Here is a 24,297-nt window from a genome sequence, read left to right as displayed (position 1 = left end):
GAAGATACTGATCCAAGAGCAATTTCAGTCAAAATGAGGTTGTTGAGTCTCAAAAGGCAATTCTCAAATATGGATAATGACAGGAGCACATCACCATCAAACAGAGGAGTGGACAAAACATCAGCTTCTCTGAATCCCAAGCCTGTGTATTCTTTATTAGTTAAACCCTGTAGTCTTCATTCAAGCCACATTATTGCTCAACTTAAAAGGAATTACCATTAAGGAGATACACAGCAAGGTTATAATATGCATAATATGCAAACTCTACATCTGCCATAGTATTAATAATTATGCAATAGAAACCAAACATATTTACATTTTCTTGTGTAACCTTTTCATATTTATACAGAAAATAAGATACTCAGAAAGTGTTACACAAGAAGTTTCTCCTGCCCATTATATGTGCATAAGACAGTTAAGAATGAGCTAAGAATGGAAAATTAAAACCAATAAATCCTGTGCCAAATGTTATGGATTCCATAAATTTAACACCCTTTTCATAATCTTCCATAAAGATCACAGCGCAGCTTCACACCCAATTCATTAATTGCTCCTCTTTAGTTAAACACCAGGCAGCCTGCAGGCCTTCTGTTTGTTTGTTTGTTTGTTTGTTTTTTAATTCAAAGGCTGACTAGGACGTCTAAGGTGTTTTAATAACAGTCCTGTGCACTGTCTAATTTTTTCAGTCTATACAGTTTGATTCTTCTTTTAGGGAGTGAATAGTGCTCTTTGAATTTACGTGTAACAAAACATCACCTTGCTCATTAGAAATCTACAGCAGAGTATTCGTTTTTAAAAGACAGTGCCGACCAGACTATTTTCTGCATAAAGTGACTCCTGCATATGGTAACAGCATAGCAACAGTACAGTGTAGCTATACATGTCTGACATGCAGATTTTCAAACTGCATGTATCAATTAGAAAGTGATGTACAATGAGCATCAGGTGAAACCTCACAATCTGTCTGAATAGAACAAATTTAGACAGCCCCTGTAAGTGTACGCCCAGTGCTTTTCTAATGCTGCTGTAACTTAGAGGAGACCATACTTAACCACAAAACCCTGTGATGCAGTATCAGTGGTCTCCAGCTTTTAACTTCCCAAGATGCTAAAAACTGTTTGCGATCAGGCCTGCTGGCTCAATTAAAAGCAAGCAAAGACAACCAACCCTGACAAAAGCCAAACTTTCTGGTACTATCAAGACAGACCCATAGAATGCCTTAACTAATGTCAAGACCTGATGACCAGATTCTCAAAGGCAACCACAAAAGCAACCCAATCACATTAAATAATAATAAAAAAAAACAACATAAAAATATAATAATAATAAAAAAAAAAGAAGCCAACCCCAAAACTTTCTTGGCAATGGCACTGCAGATGGGCTGGAAAGGTGAGAGGGTTGTGCTCTGCCATTTGACTAACACTCATTCCCACTTGCCAGCCTATGGCTTTGCCTTTCAGTATGCTTAGTACAACACGCAGCTGCTCAAAGAGAAATTTCTCTCCCCAAATAGTGCACAACAGCAGTAGCTGGGAAATTCTGGGAACCAGCAGCTGGGAAGATCAGTGTTGGCGGGCTAAGCTGAAATGCTGAAGCATCTCTCATCACAGATGCCCAGAGCCAGATTCCATAGTTGTTAATCAAGCACAACTCAAAGGGAGCTTTAACCAATTAAGTAATAGAGAGTTTGGCTCATTCTAGTGAAGGATTATATCACAGCAGAAGCAGCCCTTCTGTATGCAGGGCTGAGGTTAGCACTCTCTTTTACTGTACTGGTAAACTCCCCCTATCTATCTTCACCACTACTAGTCCCTCCAAATAGGACACTTTAAAGGCCGACTATGGAATCACACTCAGAAAAGCAAGGATGCAGTCAAAAAGGAACATCAGGCATTTGCTTTTTAGTTCTCTTTATCACAGTTTTATTACATGTCCCACTTACATCACCATCACTGTTAAGACCTAGAAACCTTTACGATCAACTTTATTTTGCTGAGAAATTTATTTAAAACCAGCTTCAAATACCAGTTTTGAAATAATATCTGACTGCAGAAGAATTTTCAAGATCCATATTATTATCTAGAGAAAATGTTTCTTCTCTTCTCCCCCCTTAAATAAGGAGTCCATGTAACCAGTATACATTTAAATCTTTTTTCTATTTGCACTGATTTTTAGGAACAAGTGCTGCAATGATTTACATTTACACATTGCTTGTGGTCCCACTGAAACCAGTGAGATTATTCCCAGAGTACAGAATTAAGCATGTGCATAAATCTTAGCAGGATCTCAGCCAAAGAGACTGTTTTATTAGGAAACAATAAAGAGACATAGGCTTGTGGTTACTCCGTGAGCCAAACCCTGTCCTCAGAAATATGAGTTCACTTTTCTTTGGGGATGTGCAGTTGAAAACATATCACCTGCCCAGGAGCACAACCCAGCCACCAGAAGCAAAGCAGACGCAGGTGAAAGCCCTGTGCCCTGCAGAGAGGAGAGTTACAGTTCATGAAGGGGTTTATGACTGTGAAGACATGGAGGCATGTTGATGTGATTTAGATGCATGTCTTGCTTACAGACAAAATCCTCTCTGGTCTCTCCTGCCCCATAACTTTTGGTCTTCCATGGTTCTCATTGCTATGAGTGTCACATAACAGGAATGTATCTAGATAGGTTTGAGAAGCACGTGCAACTTTTTATAGAGAATAATGGATACCGTACATTATTCATAACATAACTGATTTCATTTGCATTATGTTTTACTTTCCAGATTTTTAAACAAGGACATCCTAATAGGACTGTACAGGTATATGTCTTCTGTGATTCATGCTCTACAATAGAATTAGATGCCTTCCACCAAAATCATTATTAAAATTAACACAGCACACTGTTAGATTGTGGCCTAAAATGACGTGGTCTGCAACACTTGCAGGTTCTATTTCTCTAGCACAGAGAACAGATATAAAACTTTAAAACAATTACAAGGAGAAAAAACCAAAATGCCAGGAAAACAAGAAGCAATACAGATAAAAAAGTTCTTGAAAAGTATTGCTTGATGGCTGCTAATGCCTTTGAATTACCCCAAATCACCTGTGAAAAAGTAAAATGGAGGAAAAAAAGGCCCAAACAAACCCAGACACAGAATAGCCAGGGCAATGGAGAGTGGCTTGGAGGAAGTGTTCTTTCCCTTAAAATTCATATGCAAGTTTTATTTTCCCAGAGATATTCTTCATGTGCAGTGGATTCACATTTCCTTTAGAGCAAGAAAATATTGCATGTAAGCGCACTTGAATTTGTCACTGTCTACATTTGGACTTGACTAATTTGGGCAAGCAAATCTGCTTTAGAGACCATCATTGATAATCCACTGACTAGAAAACACTGATCTTCATCTTGAACCAAAACCTGTCATGATCTTCTGTCTTTTCTATTGAAAGAACAAACAAACAAACAAACAGAACAACAACAAACACAAACAGACCAGCTACCCTCTCCCCCCAAACCAAACAATCCACCATTGAAATTAGATAGCAAAACTGACTGGATTATGCGTTCTGGATAGCTGAAAATCTGTTCCCTGTATTAATGTAGAGTTTTCCATTGAAGACAAAGCAGGAGTTGTCCTACTAGGCATTCTCATTCACTCCTGTCATCTTTCAAGAGCTGCCTTTTTAAAAGACGGGCAAGTAATTTTCTTTTTCTTTTTCTTTTTTTTTCTTTCCTTGCATTCGCAAAGCAATATTAGATGTTTAAATCCCGCTCAGCCAGCTGGAAATGGCCATCAACATCAGCACTGCAAAACTAGGCCCTGGGACCCTGTTCTGTAGTGCTGGAGAAGAAAAAGGAGACCTCTTTAAAACCATCCAAGCAAAAAAAAAAGGGAAAAAGCAGGCATTCATGAAACGGTATTGTCCAAGATAGAATAGTAGAGGCCGAGAAGAACAAACAGTATCAATAGAGAACATGTTTTTCCTTGCCTGCTTCACAATAGCTAGAATTCTTTAAAAAAAGAATAAGTAGAAAGATAAGACATGCATGCCTGATGCTGAAGAAAAGACTGTTTGTACCCAGCACACCATATAAATTGTTCAAGAACAGTTCAGCCATGTCAAGAAATGACCCTCTCATGCTGCCAAGGTCAGTAAGACCCATAGTCAGTGTTAGTCAGAAAGGTCGTCACCACTTCCATATTTAAAATATATTCACCTGATTTCTCCTAGGACTTCACAAACTTAGTACAGACCAGTTGAGTAGGGGACTTTAGGGGTTTTATGGTATGGTTGGTGGGTGTTTTATGGGTGGATCAAGAGCAGTATTCAGCCCAATGCTGAGGACTATCAGGAAGCCTGTATGCTGCTGCAGACCCCCATTATAGGCAGAAGGAGGACTGTGATAGATGTGCCCTGGGTGTGAGTACAAGGTTTGCTTGTTCACTCACAAACATACACATCACCGTGCAACAATAATAAACTATCCAGCTGGAACTGTCTCTATATAGCCAACATAACAGCTTCTATATACCAGATGAACCCATTGAACCTCAGTGTATTTTTAATACTAGGAAAGGAGAGGTTTGACCCCTAAACTCCTAATTCTTGGTTAAAATTCCTCATCATTCCAAGTTTTCAAGACAACATTTGTTTTAATCTCAGCCATATCTCTGGAAGACCCTCTAATATTTAACACAGCAAAGAAAAAATTCACATAAGCCTATTCCCATGGATATTCATTATACAGGTGCATCCTGAGACATAGCTTACTTGAATAAGAAAAACAACAACAATGCATTAAGATGTAAATGAAATGCATGATGCTAGTTAGTCTCCACTCAAGCAATTCCCATTGTTATTTTGACTTACTGATCATCAGAGGAATGCTGGAAAACAACAGCTTTTAGACATCTGCTAATAAATTCTATTATTTCTCTAATTACATAGTTTTGTTTAAAAATACTGATTTTAGGATAAATTTATAGCTAAACTTATCTGAGCCTTGCACTGAAATTGTGATGAAGTTACATTGTGGCAGAAATTATATAAATTGCTTTATGGTCCTTATCTGTGTGTGCAGAGAGTTAAATAAATAAATAAATAAATAGGAACAGTTGAAGTATCCAGTGGGAGTTACTCCCTGGAATTGCCTTCTTTCCAAATTTGTAAGCTGCTCTTTTGAGATAGTTGCATTGCTGAGTATACCAGGAGGAGGTCGCCCAGCTGGAATGCCTCACACACAATGGGAAAGAAACAGCATTCAGCTATACCATGATCCCCATTATTATTTCATAACAACTCTGGCAAAGACTCTCCCAATTCTTATGGAATTGTTGCCCTCAGACAATAAGGTAGGACTTCTTATTTTTCTAAAGGAGACCTATATATAATTAGATCCCCACTTCCACTGTGTACACTAACTAGGCAGGATCCCTGTCCAGCGCAGAGAAAAACTCAGGGCAGGCAATGGAATTATGCTAGTTTAACCTAGCTGTAGCTTTGTCCCATGATGTCTAGTCAGCAGATATGCATCATTGCTAATTGGCTGTCTGGTCTCATCTGTCCACGGTTGAAAGATAAAAGTGTGAAACAAACTCTTCTAGGTTTTAGGGCCAGAACAGACCAAAGTTCAATTCATTTTCACGTGTTTTTTTTTTTCCAGTGTTTTCAAAACCTGAATACTGAACAGATTTCCCCAGAACCCTTTTAGGAACCCCAAATGAACTCACTGCTCCCTGTTAAAGAAAACAACAAAACCAAACCAAACCACCACCCCCCCCAAAAAAAAAACCCACAACAACCAAGCAAGCACCCTAGAAATTACAGATCAAGATTCTCTTTTGTGTTTCACAGTATACCAGCAGTTAATGACACTACATTGGCCTAGGTGAGAGGATGACAGCATATCCAGCACTTAATACAGAAACAAAGAGAGTAGATAGGGAGGGAGAAGAGCCTTTTCTGCAGTGTATAACAGCAACAACAGAAATCAGTGAAATGAAATAAAAATGTGCTGGGAACCTCTAATATTTACAACTGTTGCAGAACCCAAGTACTCCTCTGCTGAAACTAGGGCTTTTGACTTTCCAGATTTTGTATTAACTGTACCTGCAATGATTAGTCACTAAGGAAGGTTTTGTATATGTTCTGGAACTTAAATGATTGTACAGTGCAATTACTGTCTTACCGCAGGAGTGGTCTAGTCAAGTTCAAGACATGAACAAATGGTACCGAGACTCACTCTGCCTTTCCCATGGCACTTTAATCAGATTCGTGCTGAAAGCACCTTCCTGTGCTGTCAGAGCACCAGGATGCAGAGGGTGCTTAACATCCTGCACCTGTATTCCTGTGCTGCGTGCACACAGGTCTTGTTTACTTTGAGCTTTAAGCTTTAAAGCCAGCCTGTGCCACTTTCTGCTTCCAAGCTAGAACACCCAGTTCTCAGCACCATCTCAGCTTGTACAGGTATTATGAAATTTCAGAAGTCCTTTTTGCGCTACCTTCTTACCTTCTCTTCTCCCAGCATCTGTGGGCACACTGCTGTGAGTGACCCTCATTGGACAAGTGCTAAGGCAGGAAAGGCAAAAGAAGTCCTTTTTAGCAGATGAGTAACTAAGAGAACTGAGAAGGGGCTGAGGGGCTGGGCCTTGCTCAGCCTGGGAAAGAGATGGCTGTGGGAGGATATAATGGCCACCTGCCTGTACTATCAGGGCAGTAATCAAGATGAAGCCATGCTCTTGCATTGGTGTATGGCAGGAATGAGACGCAATGACTGAAAGCTGAAAAAAGAGAGGCTCAGACTGGATATAAGGAGCAACTTTTTCCCGATGAGGGCAGCAGGAAGTGGAGGAGATCATCCAGAAAGGCTGTGAAGTCTCTGTTGCTGGAGACTTTCACTAGCTGCCTGGACAGAGACTTGAGCAAGATGGTCTGATCTCACAGGTGACCCTACTGTGAGCTGGAGGCTGGACTAGAGACCTCTCAACATTCCTTCCAGCCTAAATCCCTCCATGGTCCTTTGAAAAGAAGTGAGTAAATTCAGCAGTTTGGATTATATGAACACCTGCCTTCACTCTGGTGCATCAGAGCTGTGATCTCAGCACAAAGCAGATTCTTGCTTCTTCAAAGTAATCCTGCTCATGCATGCTTTACAAAGGGAAAGGCTTAGATGCCCCCTGGCCTCTCTGCATGGGGAGCACACTGGGAGAGCAGGTTGTGCTATTTTGAAGCATGGGGAAGCTCAGGCTTCTGTCAGATGCATACTGACCTCTCTGTAGCTCAATGCAAGATCTTCTTGTAATTGGCAGACAGGTATGTTATTTGTTGCTGACAAAACAAAACCTATACCTGTTACAGGCAAAAACCATAGAGGCTTAATCGTCTAATGGAGAGATTGTCAACAAACATGTTGTAATGCAGTAAAAATGCATTTTTAAGACACCTTTGCAATACCAGTATTTAGTAATGGGCTTCAAATGAAAAGCACTTGCAGTTTCAATTAAGATATAAACAGACATAAAACTATTTAAGCAGAAAATACAATGTATTTTTGAACAGCTCATAATTTAAGATCATAAAACTGAGATTGACTGTAGGGCTCACAGCCTATCTGAATTTAAATACATGTTAACAAAGTTGACTGTCTCAAATCAGTAAGTATTATGCTATTCTTCATCTACCTTACAGAGACCACCAGTGCACTTCATATCCTTGCCATGATTCCCCAGTGAAAGCCAAGAAACCAAAAAACACAGAGGGCCTAAAAGACAAAGTGGCTTCAGGATCAGGTCAAGGCTGAAACAAACCAAAATATTGTCAAGGGAGACTTGAATTAATTTTCTGTCCACTTTATTTATTCGGTGGGGGAACACAAGTCTACATTTTCCAGAGAGGTGGACTCTGAACACAAACAGGTTCTTTGGTAAACCTCAAAGTAAAGCGAAGGGGCTTCCCACAACTCAGGCCAGAAAAAATCTTCTGTACTTCAGCCTTTGAAAGCTCTCTTTAGAAACCATCTTCCTTTTAAATCCTTAGATCAATGTCATTAGTGGTTAATAACTATAACAATTTGTGACTCTTCATTCTTACACATATATATATATATATAGCAAATTTTAAGAGGAGGAGGAGAAAGCGATCCCAGACAAGCACATAACATGATCACCAGTTCTCCTCAAGGGATGTATTAGTCATTTCTGAAAAACCAAACAGAAATCCCCAGTACCATTACATCCATCGCATTAAGGACAGTTGCAGGCAGGTATGTTGCCTACCAAGACCCAGTGGGTGGCCAAAAGCACTTTGCCTTCTCCGACCTTCCCCTGGCAGTGAGGAGGGGATCTTGGGGTGCAGCTGGCCTTAGCCTTCCCAGCTGAAGGTGCTGGAGGCTGGCGGGGTGCCTGTCTGGTACCCACATGCTGACTGCTGGGCTCTGAGCCGGCTGCATAAAACTTGATCAGATAAAACCCAGGGTTTTCAAATGTGCACCTGGGGATCATATAGAGCAGCACAACTATGTAACTGAGCTAGGTATAACACATAAGGGAGGCTAATACCTTTGAGGATGAGAAAATTACTGCTCATTATGCTAAGTAATGCCTTATATCAGCATGTAAATAACTTTTCTTTGTAAGTAATCACCAAAGCATTCTCAACAGAAAATTAAAATATCTGATTTGTTTATGTATTCGTCTAATTTAGGGCAGAAAGATTTTAAACTGAAACTGGATATGAAAGTGCGTCACTAAAATCTTTCTGGGCTGTGTTAGGATCCATATATATTCATACTTATACAGTCAGACACAACTACATGCTGTTTGTGATAGGCTGAATCAGATAAGATGTTAAATATACAGTCCTGTGCTATATGTTACAAGAGATTTCACTCATCTCCCTATTTCTGACAGCCATAGTTTTGGTGGGAAATTAAAAGTTAATTTTGTTTTTTGTCCTTTTGTCTTTTTCCTTATCAGTAGTGCCTCTGAGGCATGCTAAAGTATGCTGAAAGTGACCTTCAGTTTGCTCATATCATCCTGACACAAGTGATTTAGCCTCCATACTTGTAGGAGTAAACACAACAAGCACTCGCTGACTGACAAATATTTCATCAGAATTCAGCCACACATTTATTTCTGCCGGGGGGGGGGGGGGGGATGTTAGATGATGACCTCATTTAGTAAGGCATCATCATTTAAGTTTACCACTATTATATGTACACTATTTATTACCTTTTGCAGTCTCGACCAGCATTTTGTCTTCCTTTAAAGCTTGCTATATTTTCTGGTCTATTCCACATGCAGCTGCCATTCATTAATGTTGCAGTGCTGTGATTTTGAAGATGGACACAGATCTTTACACAAACCTGATTAGGACAAGAGTTTTCCCACTTCTCTAAAATACTTCCAGAGCAAGCAGACAAGCAAATTCTGAGTGTTTGAATATGCAGAAGTTAGAAAAACAACATATGAAATAGCACAAGCCCACAAACACCACACTGCAGAGAATGTGCAGATGCACTCTATGCATCCACATCTGCTGGTGCTTGTATGTTCCAGACCAGCAGTGGTACCACTGCTTACAATGATCAAAAACTCTGGGATATTAAATCCAGTGGGATGATCTGTGCACTCACAGCTACTCTCATGTGGAAGTCCTTTGCTGTACTGGAGCTTGGAGGGCAGTTGAAACAATTTTTATTATGTTAATCAGTAGTGACTTGTGGATTTCAAGGTCTGTACAGTGAGGCAATGGTGGTAGCTTGATGGATACAATGCAAATGTGAAAAGCAACAGAGATGAAGAAAATGATGGAGATAAGGGCTTTAGTCATTGACCGTGAGAAATCTTTAAAAAGGAAACAACAATCTGGGATGTAGCAAGAAGCTGAGTCAAATAGGTTCTTGAGGGTATAGGACAGCTTTTTCTGAAAAAGTTTAATGCTTGTAGCATCAGAGGTATATTCTGTGTTTTACAAGAGAGAAGTCACAGGATTATTAAGAAAGGTGATTTCAGTAATACTGTATCACCCAAACCTGGGCTGGAAAACCATGTTAAAACCTGAAAGACTATTGTAGCAGATACAGCAAAGGCCATGAGGGTATAGATACAGAAGGAAGAGCAGATGCACTGGAGAGGCTTTATGAGTGCTTTATTGTAGTATAGAGAAAATAAAGTGTATATAAGAAATAATAAAAAAGACAACCTCAGAGCCACCACATCCAAGAGAAGCTCAAGACAGCTCTCAAACAGCAACAGAATGAAAATTCAGCTTTGACTGCAGATGAAATCCCCACAAACCTTTACCTGGCAACAGCCCTTTAATGTTAGTGCACTCTTGCTGCTGCAGCATTCATCTGGACAGAACCAAAATGACCAGATTTTTCAAAGGACTTTATCACACCCACAAGAGAATGGGCAATAGCTAATTCTTCCATTCACTTCGGTGATTTAATATGCTGTTTACAGCTGCCCATGATGTTTGAGTGTTGTGCCACATCTCCATGCATTACCTCCTCTGCTGACTCCACAGCAGATAAAAAACTAAACCAGCTGGAAGTGCCTGTTTGCTCCTAGCTTAGCAAGAATGCCCCAGATGACTCCCTGGACATGGAGTCAAAGCAAGAAGCTTACAGATTTGACCCACTCTTTAAGTCTAGCTGCTCTTTGCTAAGAGCTTCTCCCATCCCCTGGTGAAAGCTTTGATGGAGGGTGCAGAGTTTATGTGTCTTTCAAAAATACCTTGTCGTGCCTTTCTATCACACAAAATGAAAAAGAAACATCACCTAAATTAGTGTGAACCTCTCTTTCTGACTCACATTTACCCACTCCCAAGACTTTGTATGATGTTGTAAATCTTGACAAGCTATTCTCATTTTAACATCAGATCCATGTTTTGACTCAATACTAATAGAATAAAAGGTCACAGAAACATGACCTGGCTGCTCAACCTTTTAGAGGAGATTTCTCACTAAATTCTAGGGAGAGGGTGAATGTTAGGATCAGGCACTGGCCATTAAAAAGAAATAAAAAGTCCTCTAAACAGTAGGTAGCTATTGGTGATGAGTTACAACAAAATTAATACAAGAAGAATCAGACTGCTTTGCTTTACACTGAATTTAGCACCTTTTGAATAAAAATCCGCCATATAAGGAAGAACTTTTCATTGCAAAATGCAATTACAATATTACATGTAGGGCTTTTTTTTTCTTTATATCAAGGAGAAAAGACAAGCTTGTGAAAAAACAGTTTGAGGAGGTTATACCTACTAGAGCCACCTCATCTAGCATGGTGAAAACAGTATTCAAGACCTGCGCATGTGTATACATCACGTAAGAATACAAAGCAACTTCGCAAACTTAAAGATCCCACTTCAATGAGATTGCGCAACTGCTTAAAGTATTTGAAGGACCCAAGGCCAAATCAGCTGATCCCTAGAAAAACTGAACTATTTAGTCACAATTCCTCACGCTGTTGTTTTGACATCAGTATTTAGAAAAAAAGAAAAAGTCCTAGTAACAAAACCAATAAACGTAGATGACAATTCAGACAGCTTAAGCATAAGCTTCAATCCTGCTGCTATTGTTCCAGCCTCACCAACGTATCAGAAAGCGAGGAGGGCTTCAGCCTATGAAGGCGATTTCCTGAATGCACACAAAGACCCACTTTGTGTTTCGATACCCAGCTCTTCTGGGAACACCTCTGTCTTTGCGTGTGCACTCCTCATCAACTCATCTACAGCAGCAGGACCTTTCAGGAAAAGAAATGAAGTTGGAGCCTGGGGATTGGTTTTGTTTGTTTTTAAAACTGGAACCTAGTCTAGATTTGTGTACTTGAACTAGGATCCAAGTTCTGTTAATCCAGTCAGGGATACTAGGATCCATTTTCTATTAATCTGCTCAGGGATCAAAACCAGCCTGTGACTGAGCTGTGCAATTTAACTTGTAACTTTAGTTTTTAATATTATATTCTGACAACAAATGCTTGTGTGCAGAGACTATTTAGCAAATCATGTATGTAGCACATAAGTCTAACAGAAGTGGAAACAAAACTAATGAAGGACTAATGGTCAGCAGATTGGTCACTGAGCACTATCAATCAAATGCCTTTCTCCAACCCAAGAAGGTGCTATATCTGTATAATGGTGATACTTCCCACCCTTGTTTGTTTTGACTTTGTTTTTTTCCTTTTAAGGGGGGGGGTTTCTTGGTATATTCTATCACTCGTAAAAACTTCTGTAATTGCATTTTAGGTACACTTTACCCATGCAGAGACATAAAATATAAGCACATACAAGCACACACACTGTATTTCTACCTCCATGTTGAAGTAATCATCTACAAATTCTCATTTTGTGAACACCTTTATTTCTGAATGTCTTCTTCTCCCTTTCTATGACACCTGCCACTCTCCTGAAGGATTTACGCATGTAAAGGGCCAATACAACAGCAAAAGCTACAGTTTGGAACATTTTGACAGATATGTAACGGTCAGATCTAACTGAATCACATAAAAAAAAATAAAAATAGTCACATCAACTACTTCAGGAATTACCTTTAAAAATTAAATTCAAATGTGAAAGAGTAGAATAAAATGTATTTAAAAGTTCACCTAATACCTTTAAAAAATCAGTTATCCTTACTTAAAATTGGTATCTAACAGCTCATGTAACAATTAAAAATTCCAGCCATCCTTATTAATGTTTTTATTCCATCTACCCAGTTTTTCCTCTTCCTTCTGTATTTCTTCCTCTTGCTTTACCCATTGTGTCTCTGCTTCTTTTCCCCCTTGCTGACCTACCATAAATACCTCCATATATTTACTATTTCCCTTCTTAAACACCGTCTTATCTGCTTTTCCTCTTTCTTTTGAACTATTTTAGGCCCATTTGCCTGGGCTCAATCTTCTCAGGTTAGAGACTACACTGCATGGGATGGTTTTCAGACTCATACTCCACCCCTGGCCATGTGGCATTGCAAGGGCTGCTGGTGTAGGGTGCCCAGGTCATGCTGCTGTCAGCACACAAGGCTGGCTATTGGTTCAGGAGGACCACCTGTACATGCTGGTTTCCTTCAGCACACCGGTAGGGAAGGAACCCTTCTACTTGACCTGAACAAGCTGTGAGAGATGATGTTGTGGGTTACCCTGACCCTACAGATACAAGAGTTGAGTCTCAGGATCCAATTGTGAGATTTACTTATTCTCCCAGTATGTGCCCTGTCCTAGCTCTGGTTTAGTTTTATCTTCTCAAACTTGTTCTGCACCTCATGGATTGTCTCACAAAAAGGCACAGCTTTAAGCTACAACACACAACAAGCCCTCTGTTACTGTGTGTTTCTGCAGGGACACAGGCAGCATCTTTTCTGGGACCCTTGGAGAGAGACTTATCCCTCCCAAAGTCTGGCGTGTATCTTGTACATGGGAATTTCAGCAATTTGCTAATGGACATGATAGGAAAGGGGGAAAGTCTGTGGTCATGCCTGTCATCCCAGCTTCAGGACCACAAACAACACAGGCATTTAAGCTACCATCTCTGCTTTGCAGGGATACAGAGACACCAAAGCTGGCACTTGCCTACCAAGCTGAATCCTTGTAGAGCCTTGCTAGTTTTCAAAAAGTTGCCTGGAACTGGACAGAGGAGGTAAAACTCCTCTTCAGGTTGACCAGAATTAAGTATCCTGTTTCTTATATCCAGCCCTCCCAGTAAAAACCCTTGCACACTTGTGAATGCAAGCACAATGCTACTCGCCACACTACTTTGTAGGCAACAGCCTCAAGTGGCAGTTTTCACGAATATATGCATATGCTCAAGTACACCAAGCCCTCATGATCAGACTCAGTGAAAGCCCTGATAGTTTGTCTATTTCTGGTATGTCCAAGTAACCTATCACCATGGCAGCTAAGTAGAGAGGAGAAAATGATGAAGACCAGAGCAGATCAGACAGCAGTACTTGTTAGACATAACCACAAGGCTGTACGTCACATCCTCCCCTGCCTGCTGCCATGAGCCATTTATGATTGCTACCCAAAAGCTGTACAGGATGAAAAAGTTTCATTGACATACCCAAACTACACTCTTCAGGGTCTTACACTAGCAACAATGGGAAACAAGAACATAAAAGCAAGTCAGAAAGTGGCAAAAAGATATTTAAACTAAAATAGAAAACAAAATGTCATTGAAATTAGCATTGTAAAATACACCGCAGTGAACCAATCTAAGAGGAATGCACTTAGCTTCAGAGTGCCTCAAGCGACTTCAAAGGTGAGAAAATAATACACTTACAAGTGTATACAGAAGCAGCTCAAGGTTTGTCATCAGCACCGAATACTGAAGAGTGGGAAACCACAGGGTGGGTGGCAGTAGAGTTCAGCCTGGGCTGGGCAGGTGTAGGTCACCACTGGGTTTTGCGACCTAGGGCTGCGGCTCTCAGCCTTCTCTTTCCCTCCCGAGTGTTACTAAGCCCCGTAACTCCATGGCGGCTCCCCGCAGCCAGCGTGCTGCCTGCCCTCACGCTGCGGGATGCCTGCTGCACCGTGAAGCAGGCAGCACTGAGGTGGGGGGCTTCCTGGGGAGTGGTGGTGCTGCTGCTGCAGTCTGATGCCTTAAGCAGGGTGCATCAGTTTTAGCGTTTTGATTCAAGTTTACAAACCTCCCCAGTACACACTCTTAGTGTGTATTTTTTCTCACTATTTGGCAGTCTCAGGATAAGACAGCTGGGCCTCTTTTAGACAAAGTTTAACTGGAGGATGCATTCCAGAGGTTCACCCAGTATGATCCAGCTGCTACAGGAGCTCAGACTGCCAGAGCTAGTCCAAGACAAGAACCCTCACAGCACACACAGTGGGACACTGGCTCCTTGGCACTACTTGTTTTCTACATATACACTCCTATTGCACTGCACGTTTGCCCAAGTCACAAGTTTGGGGTCACCAGTATGCATATCTTGAGCAAAACAGTCATAGAATCACAGAATGGTTTAGATTGAAAGGGCTTTAAGCTCATCCAGTTCCATCCACCCTGCCATGGCCAGGACCATTTTCCACTAGACCAGGGTGCTCAAGGCCCTGTCCAACTTGGCCTTGAACTTTCAAGGGTGGAGTGTTCACCACTTCCTTGGCAGCCTGTTCCAGTGCCTCACCACCCTCACAGCAAAGAATTTCTTCTGAGGCAGTTAGAGGAGAACCCACTCACTTCTCATGTACAACAGTGCCATTACTATGAGAATTTTGTCCACAATCAAAACCAAAGGTCAGAAGGCAGGTGCATCTCAGGAGGGAAATACCCCAAAAGCTTTAAGCCCTCTCCAGCTTATTGACTTGAAGTTGCACTTCTTCCTCCTCTTATATGCATTGACATTCACATCAACAGAAGATTAAACATGTTACTGTTATTTAATATATTCTTTGGCCATTTCCTTCTGCGAACATGTGATCTGACATCCAGACGCTTTGGTAAAGTACAGAACTACTTACAGTTGTGACCCATTTCTGTAAGAATCAGCCCCAGTGACCAAAGAGGTCAACAGTAGCATTTGTGAACAAAGAAGTCAGAAAATGTTCTGATCTACATTCTTGGATATCTTCTGGAAACAATCAGTCTAAAATTAAAATGAGGTTTCTCTTTGTGCAGGACTTTTCCACCATGCAGCAGCTAAAGAGACTGATCTCTGTTGATTACGCATTCAAATAACATGCACATGGAGCCTGAAAGTGCCAAAGGTCCTGAGCAGTTCCTACAGCCTGTGGTTTCCTAAGTTTCCTAAGCAGATCCGTCAGACTGGACCTCTCTGCCCCAAGTAGCTACGAGTCTTCAGACATGAACAGGAGATATCCTAACCCTGATCAACCCCTGTTTCTGCCTCTCTTACTAGGAAAAAGGATTAACTGGTGGGATAATCAGACATTGTTTACTCTTCTGTAGCCCATGTAGAGAAAGATTAAGGCCAACCCCTCATGGCAGGGGGGTTGGAACTGAATGATCTTTAAGGTCCCTTCCAATCCAAACCACCCTATGATTCTGTGAAGGTTTTAGTGAGTGGGAACCTCGAGTTCGTAAGCCCATACTGAATTACTAGATGTCCTTTTTTTCCTCTTTTTTTTAAGCCACTGAACTCCCTGTTGCTCCCAGAGGCTAGACTGTTGCTCTGTGAACGCATACCCTCTGATAATCCGACCTTTATGTCTTGAGCCAGGATTAAAAGTGTTACTGGAGTAAGAAAATTATCCTAAGAAAGAATGAAAAGTTTGGAAAGAGTTAAGAATAGACAACAGCACTCCTGTAATACCAACTGACTCAAAACTCCAAGCAAATCAAGAGAGCAAGGAGAAGGAACAGTGAAATATTAAATGCAGTTGCTTCTTCTATTTGCAGTTTAATAATTCAAGACCTATATTTATTTATTCATACTAATTGACCGATGAAGTTATGCTGTGGAATAGCTGAAGAGAAACTAATTGCTGTCTCATTTTATTTTAATAGTATATTAAAACGCAGGCTAGACTGGAGAGCTCTTCTCGACTTGTGCTGATGTTATCTGCCCTGAGACACTGGCAACTATCCAGGGACTTGCCTACACTGATATTTAGGACTAACCTTAGGAGTCAGATTAGGTGATTGTGTCTTTGGCTGTAAATGGACCACAAATGTAAAGCTCATTTCTTTTTGAGATCAGTCTTTCCTCCTTTCCCTTTATTTTTCTCACTCAGGTTCTGTTATCATTTGCTCAGTCTGAGCAAAGGGGCCTTAAATGGATGTAAATGAATTTTGCAAAACCCACACAGGATCTTTAATACCATTGGAGTAATTGGGGCTTAACTGCAGTGAATCCTGAAGCACACTGTCTAAATACAGGCATTCCCAATCATTTCTACATTCTCATAATTAACAATCCCACAAGTGAAATGAGACTCAAAAAATGCTCATCAGTTCCTCATCCTCCAGCGTTTCCCTACAGTTTCCATGCTGTCCTGATAACTAAATTGATAGAACTCTTCTCCGTGAGGAGAGCCTTTTTTCATCTCTCTCCCAACCCTTGGATCTGAGACCCCAAATGCACCATCCCTCTCTCTTACCCCAGCCCAATTCCCACATGCATCCAGCCCCTTTCATTAGCAGGAAGGTTGCTAGTATGGCTAATGATGGAGGCTGCATGCACAGCAGCTCTTCTGCTTGCCTGCCCTTACGGGGTGTGGAGCAGCCCTCCCCATGGGCATCTCCCCTGCTGATGCAGCATGAGGGAGAGAAGGGCAGTGGGCAAAAGGGCAGTGGCATGGGCACTGCACCATGGACCTCGGCAGAGGAGAAACAACGGAACCCCCAGATTTATCAGTGTTTCAGTATCTCATCTCACGTACATTTGTAGCTGCAGTATTATGCATACACCATCGAAAGCACTAGAGAAGATTCACCCCCCCCTTACCAGAACAGCACAGGGCACCGTCAGCAGTATGTGGTAGGATATGAGAGTCCTCAGCTATTCAGATCCCAGCATATAGGCTGGTTCATCCTATATATCTAGAAAACAAGCCACTGAACTGGAGCCCTGTCAATTTACATACCCTTTGCGCAGATACAAATAAGCTCAGAAGGTGAAAGGCAACAGAAAAGCAGGTCCTTTGAATGCATACCCTTTCATCTTCGAGTTTGCTAAGGATAGATGTAAAGGCTGCTTAGGATCCAAGTTGTGCATATTCCTCCTTTGAAGCTCTACCTTTCACCCAGCCCAAACTTTGCCATTTAGCACTCTCATTACCTTGTAAGGTCTGCTCCTCCCTTCAGCATTTAGTCCCTCTGCGAAACGCCAAGCAGTTTCCCTCCCTCCCCAGGAATCTTAATTAACTTTTTTTTCGGTGTGTTTGTTTCTCCCCTCCCCTTCAGACATACCGATGCCTTCAGTTAGATTTGTTTCAATGCTTTCAGTTATCTTTGATCACATTTTAATTTCATATAGATCACCAGCTGGCTTTCATACAAAACACAGTGCATATCAGAATTCGAGCATTCCTATCATCTGTGCACTGTGACATGCAAAGCTACACCTGTGCTGTTATTTTTGACAGAGATAGCACTGGCTGTTTTGCACTATGTTGATTCTATACTCAGAAAAATCTAGGAATGGCTTTAGTCCCTCTATGTACATTTGAATGATGCCAGATCTTCCTATCACGTTTCCAAGTCTAATACCTCACTGGCTGGACCGAAAAGGCTTCCCCAGTTCTTCATCATTGTTTGGTTTCCTTGAAGCCAACTGATTCACATTATTCAGAAAAAATCACTTCACTGGTTCTGCCTCTTATAATTTAAGGACATGGAGACCTCTTCCTCTTTGAGGTTCAGACAGGACTTGGGGGAGGATGGAGGTACATGGGATAAGCATGGTCCATGGTTCTGAATTTGAGATTGCTTGCTCAACAACAGCAGAGAGCAGAAAGAACAAGTGTAGAACAGTCTGTCCTCCTTCATATAAACTTGCTTTCACACATATCACTCTCATTTTTACTCATGTCTTCTTGCTTTTCTCCTTTGATCTCAGGGAACCTTGGCAAACTTCCCCAGGACATTCTCTGACTGGAGAGGAGAGTTGCTACCTTCAGGGCCCTATAATATCACCCCTCTGATACCAGCTATGGGGTGAAGAGTCTGGAAACTCATCCAGGAGACAATAATCTAAAATCCCTTCTAGCTGCACCTTCTGTTGGAAGTCTTAGCAACAACTCTCCCCCAGGACCCCAAATGACTGTTGAGTGCGGCTGGGGTGGTGAGCTGTGGACCAACTCTGTGCCCTCCCCCTGGGCTGTGCCCAGTTGTCCCATGCTGCAGCTGACAAACAAGGCCTCGACTCCCAAGTCCCCATGAAATCAATAAGCGAAAAGAGGTTATTAGTGGTACATTCACTCAGAGAAAGCGGATTACAAATTACCCTCATTCAGCACTTGGGAACAAGATTATTTGTGACATAACAGATTGCCACCATCATAATCCAGAGCCTGTAAACACTTGTTGGCTTTTCATTGGCAAATGCAAATCTGTGCCAGTGTAGCTGTTTTTAGGTAGAGGTGATCACGAATTATCACAAGCTAACATCTGAATCCTTTTCTGTGCCACTAATACTGTTTCCTGAACGCTTTCCCTGCTAACCTTAATCTGAATGTCGCCTGCATCTTCAATGGCCTTAGGACTGGGACTTTGGGGAATTCTTTTATACAGCAAAATTAAGCACTATAATAGTAAGTGGAATTTTGTGGGGAAAAATTAATTCTAAACTAATATCAAGTAGCAGACCTGATTAATCTGGTCTTTGTTCCAAGAACCTGTTAACTGTATTGTTAAATGATTAAAAAAAAGTGTTAGAAATCAACATTTTATGGTATCAGGCATCTTCAAACAGTTCTTCCAGCACTTCATTCCCAAATCAGGAAATTTCAAGGGCCAGCTGTTTCCAGGGTGGCATCTCAGGGTTGTGATACATTGCAAAATTGCTCATCAAGAGCAAATCTCTACAGAGCACCTAATATTCCAAGTCATCATGTAAAACTGAATGTGAAGCCAGAAGTCCATGAAGGTGCAGTCTGGATGCACTGAAACCAGTGACACCAGGATCTAAGAAATAGTTTCACCACAAAGCTTTTGGACTGGCAGCTGTGCAAACATAGACCTTTTCCCCTAAAGAAGACTGGCGAAAGCCAAGGCAACGAAGTATTCTGCAAGGCAGTGTGACAAAATCATGAAGGGGATAATCATATTTGTTCAGTAAAACAGGTATTATTAGTCTATGAAAATGATGAGGTGTGAGTCCAAAACTGCTTAACCAAGGCTTTGGTACTCATTATGAAAATATCACAGCAACAATGCCACTGAAGGCATTTTCTAGCAGTCACTCTATGCTGCCACCTGTGCACTGCCCAACTCGTTATTTAGGCTTTGTGGAAAATTTTCTGTGACACCCAGAGGATGTAGGAACATGAGAATTATGTTTTAAGTCATGATTTAATCACAGTGAAACACTCACGTGGCATATGCATTTGCAGAAGTAATGGGCCATGAGAAAATGTCTCCTGTAAAAGTCCTTAAGAGGCTGGATAAATTCTTTCAGGGTCAGAGGTTCTGACAGAGTTATCTTCAAAAGTGTGAGCAGAGCTATCGGCAGGAGGGTCATGGATTGGTAACTCTAAGACAAGAGTAAAGGTCATGTTCTGCTGTAACAAGTGCTAGATAGGAAGACAATGCAATACTCTTACCCTCTTAACAGAAATTTCTAATTTACTTGCTTGATATCAAATTTAATATGTTTGTAAACCTGATAAAGCTGAAGTAACCAGTTCTAGAGAACATAAAAATACTTTAATTGCTTGCAAATTTTTTGGATGATGCACATATACATAATAACATCCGTGAATACTTTGGATCTCGTAGCACCACTGGCTCAACAACCATTTAAAACTGATAAATGCATATTTCTTATTTTTCAGAGCATGCAATGTAACTGATCCTACCTGGAAGCATCTCAGCAAGGAATACATGCTTTAGCCACCTGAAGGTTTTCCTAGCCCTGAGCTCCTTCCTTCTTGGCCTCATCCCTGGTGTAGCAGATGCCAGGACCCTCATGGGGCCATGACACACACCACCCCCTCTGTGGTGCTGGCTGGGCCACCATATCTGTGCAGCTGAACCAGGGCAGGACCTTTCTGCTGCTGCTGCCCAAGGATTCCCCTCTGGTGGGAGGTTTTTCCCAGGACCAGGCTGGCTGGCAGCAGCAAGAAACAGTCCCAAAGTGCTGTGAAACCAAGGCCGTAATATGTTAATGTGAAGACTTTTTCCAAGTAATCTTTACCATCTGTTGTCTCACACTGATGTTAGTATTAATAATTTATAGGCCTTCTCTTAAGGCTGAGGAGCAAGCAGAATGCTAATCTCTCACACAGAGACAGTATCAACTTTTTTTTTTTAATGAGATAGATGTTGCTCTATATGATAGCCTTGCACAGGGAATATATGGTGCTGTTCAGCCTTCCATTGATGTTGCTTTTGTAAGTCTTTTACTGAAAATAGCAGTGGCAAGACATTTATTTTAGTCTGGTTCCTCTGTTGCTTCTTTCCTTCTAAAATAAGGCATGCAGTCTATCTGGTACCTAAGCAAAGTGCGTGTAAAGGTCAGAGGCAAAGCATAAGCTAACAATATAAGTTGTATTATAGCATGCAGTTACTGCGAGACAAGAACAGACAGGTTCCTTCTGCTATCCGGGAGACTGTTAGGCTGAAGGAGCATAGTTGTGCTACCAGTTTAAGCCAGCAGAATCTCCTTGCTATATTTAACCTTGATTTCCTCAGAGAGCAACTATGCAAATCACAAAATGTGATACACGGCAAACACTGCTTTCATAAGGGAGAGCAAAGTTATAGTCCCGAACAATCAAATCAGCCTTTCCGACTCATAGGGCTTCAGTTTAATCCCGTATTAACAGGATTAATAGCAGACTTACAGTTCATACCGTCTTACTCCCCTTTTGCACAAACCAATCTAGCCGCTTTCACAGAGGGACAGGTGGATTAATAGTCTTAGTCAAAAACTATGGTGATAATGCAGAAAATCAGCCAAAGGGAGGGATTCCAGGGTGCAAATGGACAGCTGGAAGATTGCTATCAAAGACATGCAGGGACTTCACCCTCAGATAGAAATGTGAAATGCGTGGGAGACCCTTCTGCTTCTAAATTGAAAACCAAAACAAACCCCCTGAAAGATAAACAAGTACAGTAAAGGAATAAGTCTCTCTATTAATAAATGCTTACCAGAGGATAAACAAGTAAAGGAATAAAGAACCTGAGAAGCTCAGAAATGTAGAGGCATTTGACGAAACACAACTCCAGTAAGAAATGCAAAGCTCCAGCAGACTGTTATACAACCTTTGATTTCTTTTAATAACAGTTGAAGGTCAGATGCCACAGCTCTTCCTGGAAATCCTAAAAAGACTGGGTGGCTCCCCAAGTTAGAAAGGAACTGCCACATCGTATGTTGTGCAACGTACAGCTATTGACTAAGGTATATTATATTACCTCCAACAGCTGACTCAGACCCAGTTGTTATAAAAGGCTTCTCGCACTCCGGCAAGCAGCACGTAGGAGCCCAGCGGGCTGGGGGAGGTCGGAGGGGGGTCAAGGCGATTACTCCCCCCTCCTTCAGCCCCCCAGCACAGGGCTCAGCTGGGTTATGGGAGTTCACACCGAGCTATTGACATTCAGCTGCATTGCTTACTCATTACCGGATCAGCAGGGAACTGTCTGGGTCTGAAAAGTTAACCCTTCCCATGCCCTGATTTTTTATATATAAATTCTATTATTATTATTATTATTAGTAATAATAATAATAAATAATTTATTTTCTTTTTAAGACTACAAGCCCCTGGGAGACAGGCCTGCAGTAGGGCTGGGTGGGCTGACCTGACCTGTTGGCACCCCACTAGGCTGGGGGCAACATGCTTACATGGGTGCAGAAACCACCTAGGAGGAGAGCAAGAGGCAGGTACCACTGCTGACGCAGCTTCGCTCCCCAGACAAGGGGTGGTAGAAGTAGAAGGAAGGAAAGCGCTGTGCCCCAGGTGAGAATTTGCTCTAAGAAAAGGCAGGAGAAGTGACATCCCCAGTTATTCCTTCATTTCTCACTCCCGTGTTAAGGTGAGCAGGTCTATGGGATACAGCTTGTAAAGCAAAGTGAACTTTTCACTGTGATTCAACACAGGTATCACTCAATTAAGATGCCTGTGCCCACCCTATCTTTCAGTTTTGCAAGTGATTGTGGAATCATTGCAAATCTTGCAATGGCATTTTTTGTTCTAATGATTCACTCCTTGATTATGTGAAAACCTCAGTCTGTTTTTAGGATAAGTTCCAATGCCTGTGGCTTCACCTTTTAGGGCCAATGATCCAGACAAAATATAAAAAGATGCCAAAGTGCCTCGTGGTCCTGTTAAGGCATTACTATGATTTCCTGGTAATGGTGTACTAATTTATGGCTTCTGAAGTTAGAAGTCATCTAATATATCATCATAGCCCACTAAGATATATTAATTTTATTTTTTGGTTTTTTTAAGAACAAAATAAAAATCTTTCCACAGTATAGCAAAAAAATGCTATTTTCCCCGTTCCCATTGAGTCAAAAGCTTCTCTGTAAAGAGAAGCTATATAATTCTATCACAGAGAAGAACAGATGGTGAATAGCAGGTATGTGAAGTGTTCATACTACTCTATTTCACCTTTCACTATAATTATATTGCATGCCAGGTTCCAAATGGAGCATTGAATTCAGACACCAGAATTTGGTGGAGATGAATTTTTCAAAGCTTTAAATGTCAGTTCAATTTCGTAACAATTTGAGTGTAATTTATACATGTCTCAGAACATGCCAGGTACTTAGAGATGCATCAGAAGAGGCAACGGTCTTATCACAGTTTATAATCACAAATGGTATTTTCAAATAAGCAGTGAAATATAAGTAAACAAGCAGTGAAGTCTGCTTGCATCTAGCTAATGCCTCCATTAATCTTTATTAGTAATTTCTAGTACTGAGAGCAGGGAAGCTAGGATTTATAGCTCTTTTCAAAGAGGAGCCAATGAAAATTAGATGGATTGGGCCAGTGGATCAGTTCCAGGAACAGGGAAAGAAAAGACAGAATGGGATCTTTGAAAGTGGTGAATGAAGTGTTTCTGCAGATGAAGGAGATACAGAAAGACCCTAAAGTGTGCATGTCCATGAAGGCAAGAAGGGAAGAACTGAAAGGTCAACAAAAGAACTTGAAGACGGATGGGGTTTGATCCAAGTGAAAGGTAAGAAAGAAATGGACTTAAGTAAAACATCAGGAGCCAGAGGAGAACATATCTCTTATCTGTGATATAACTTAAGAAGTGCTGGCATGTTTGTTGGTTGGAGATCATGGAGAAAATATTATTGTATGAATTTTAAGAATGAGTCACGGTGGAAAAAGTTGAATCAGAAAATGTAAGTAAAAAATAGCAGATACATTTTATTTTCAAGCTTAAGAAGCATCAAGGAAGAGAAGGAACTTAAGAAAGTGCATGAGTTTTGCAGTTTGTTACCATGTGGTCTGCTTTCTGCAGAGGGATAGTGAGGAAGTTCAGCTGGCGACAGGCAAGCTGTTAGCAAAGCAGAGTGGAAATGAAGAAGTTAAATTGCTGAGTTTGTAAAGGGTAGTTGAAGATGTGGAAGTGTGTCATGGCATGGAAACAGACGAAAACAAGAAGCGTATGGTGTTTATGAAAGCTGGATAACAGGTGGTTTTCAGGAAGCGAGGGTGTGCAGTCTCTCTAA

General features: G+C 41.2%; 1 protein-coding gene across 4 annotated transcripts in view; it reads right to left on the bottom strand.

Annotated features, from left to right (window-relative positions):
- The window catches only part of NRIP1 (nuclear receptor interacting protein 1), a 141,067-nt gene extending 118,901 nt beyond the window's left edge, over positions 1–22,166 (bottom strand). The window contains exons 1-2 of one of the 4 annotated variants that reach the window (XM_057412986.1): positions 22,029–22,166; positions 17,537–17,624 (exon numbers count right to left, since the gene is read on the bottom strand). The gene's annotated coding sequence lies outside the window, so the exon portion shown is untranslated. Of the gene's footprint in view, positions 1–17,536; positions 17,625–21,764; positions 21,911–22,028 lie in introns of those variants that run through there. The other 3 variants (XM_057412984.1, XM_057412988.1, XM_057412989.1) reach the window with 3 other exon arrangements.
- Positions 22,167–24,297: the final 2,131 nt, after the last annotated feature.

The sequence above is a fragment of the Pezoporus wallicus genome, unplaced genomic scaffold (assembly GCF_028554395.1).
Source record: "Pezoporus wallicus isolate ANWC-B61680 ecotype Strahan unplaced genomic scaffold, APGP_CSIRO_Pwel_v1 contig_6484, whole genome shotgun sequence".
NCBI classification, from domain to species: Eukaryota; Metazoa; Chordata; class Aves; order Psittaciformes; family Psittacidae; genus Pezoporus; species Pezoporus wallicus.
The sequence above is the reverse complement of the archived record's forward strand: the minus strand, read 5'-3'. Positions and strand labels throughout refer to the sequence as shown.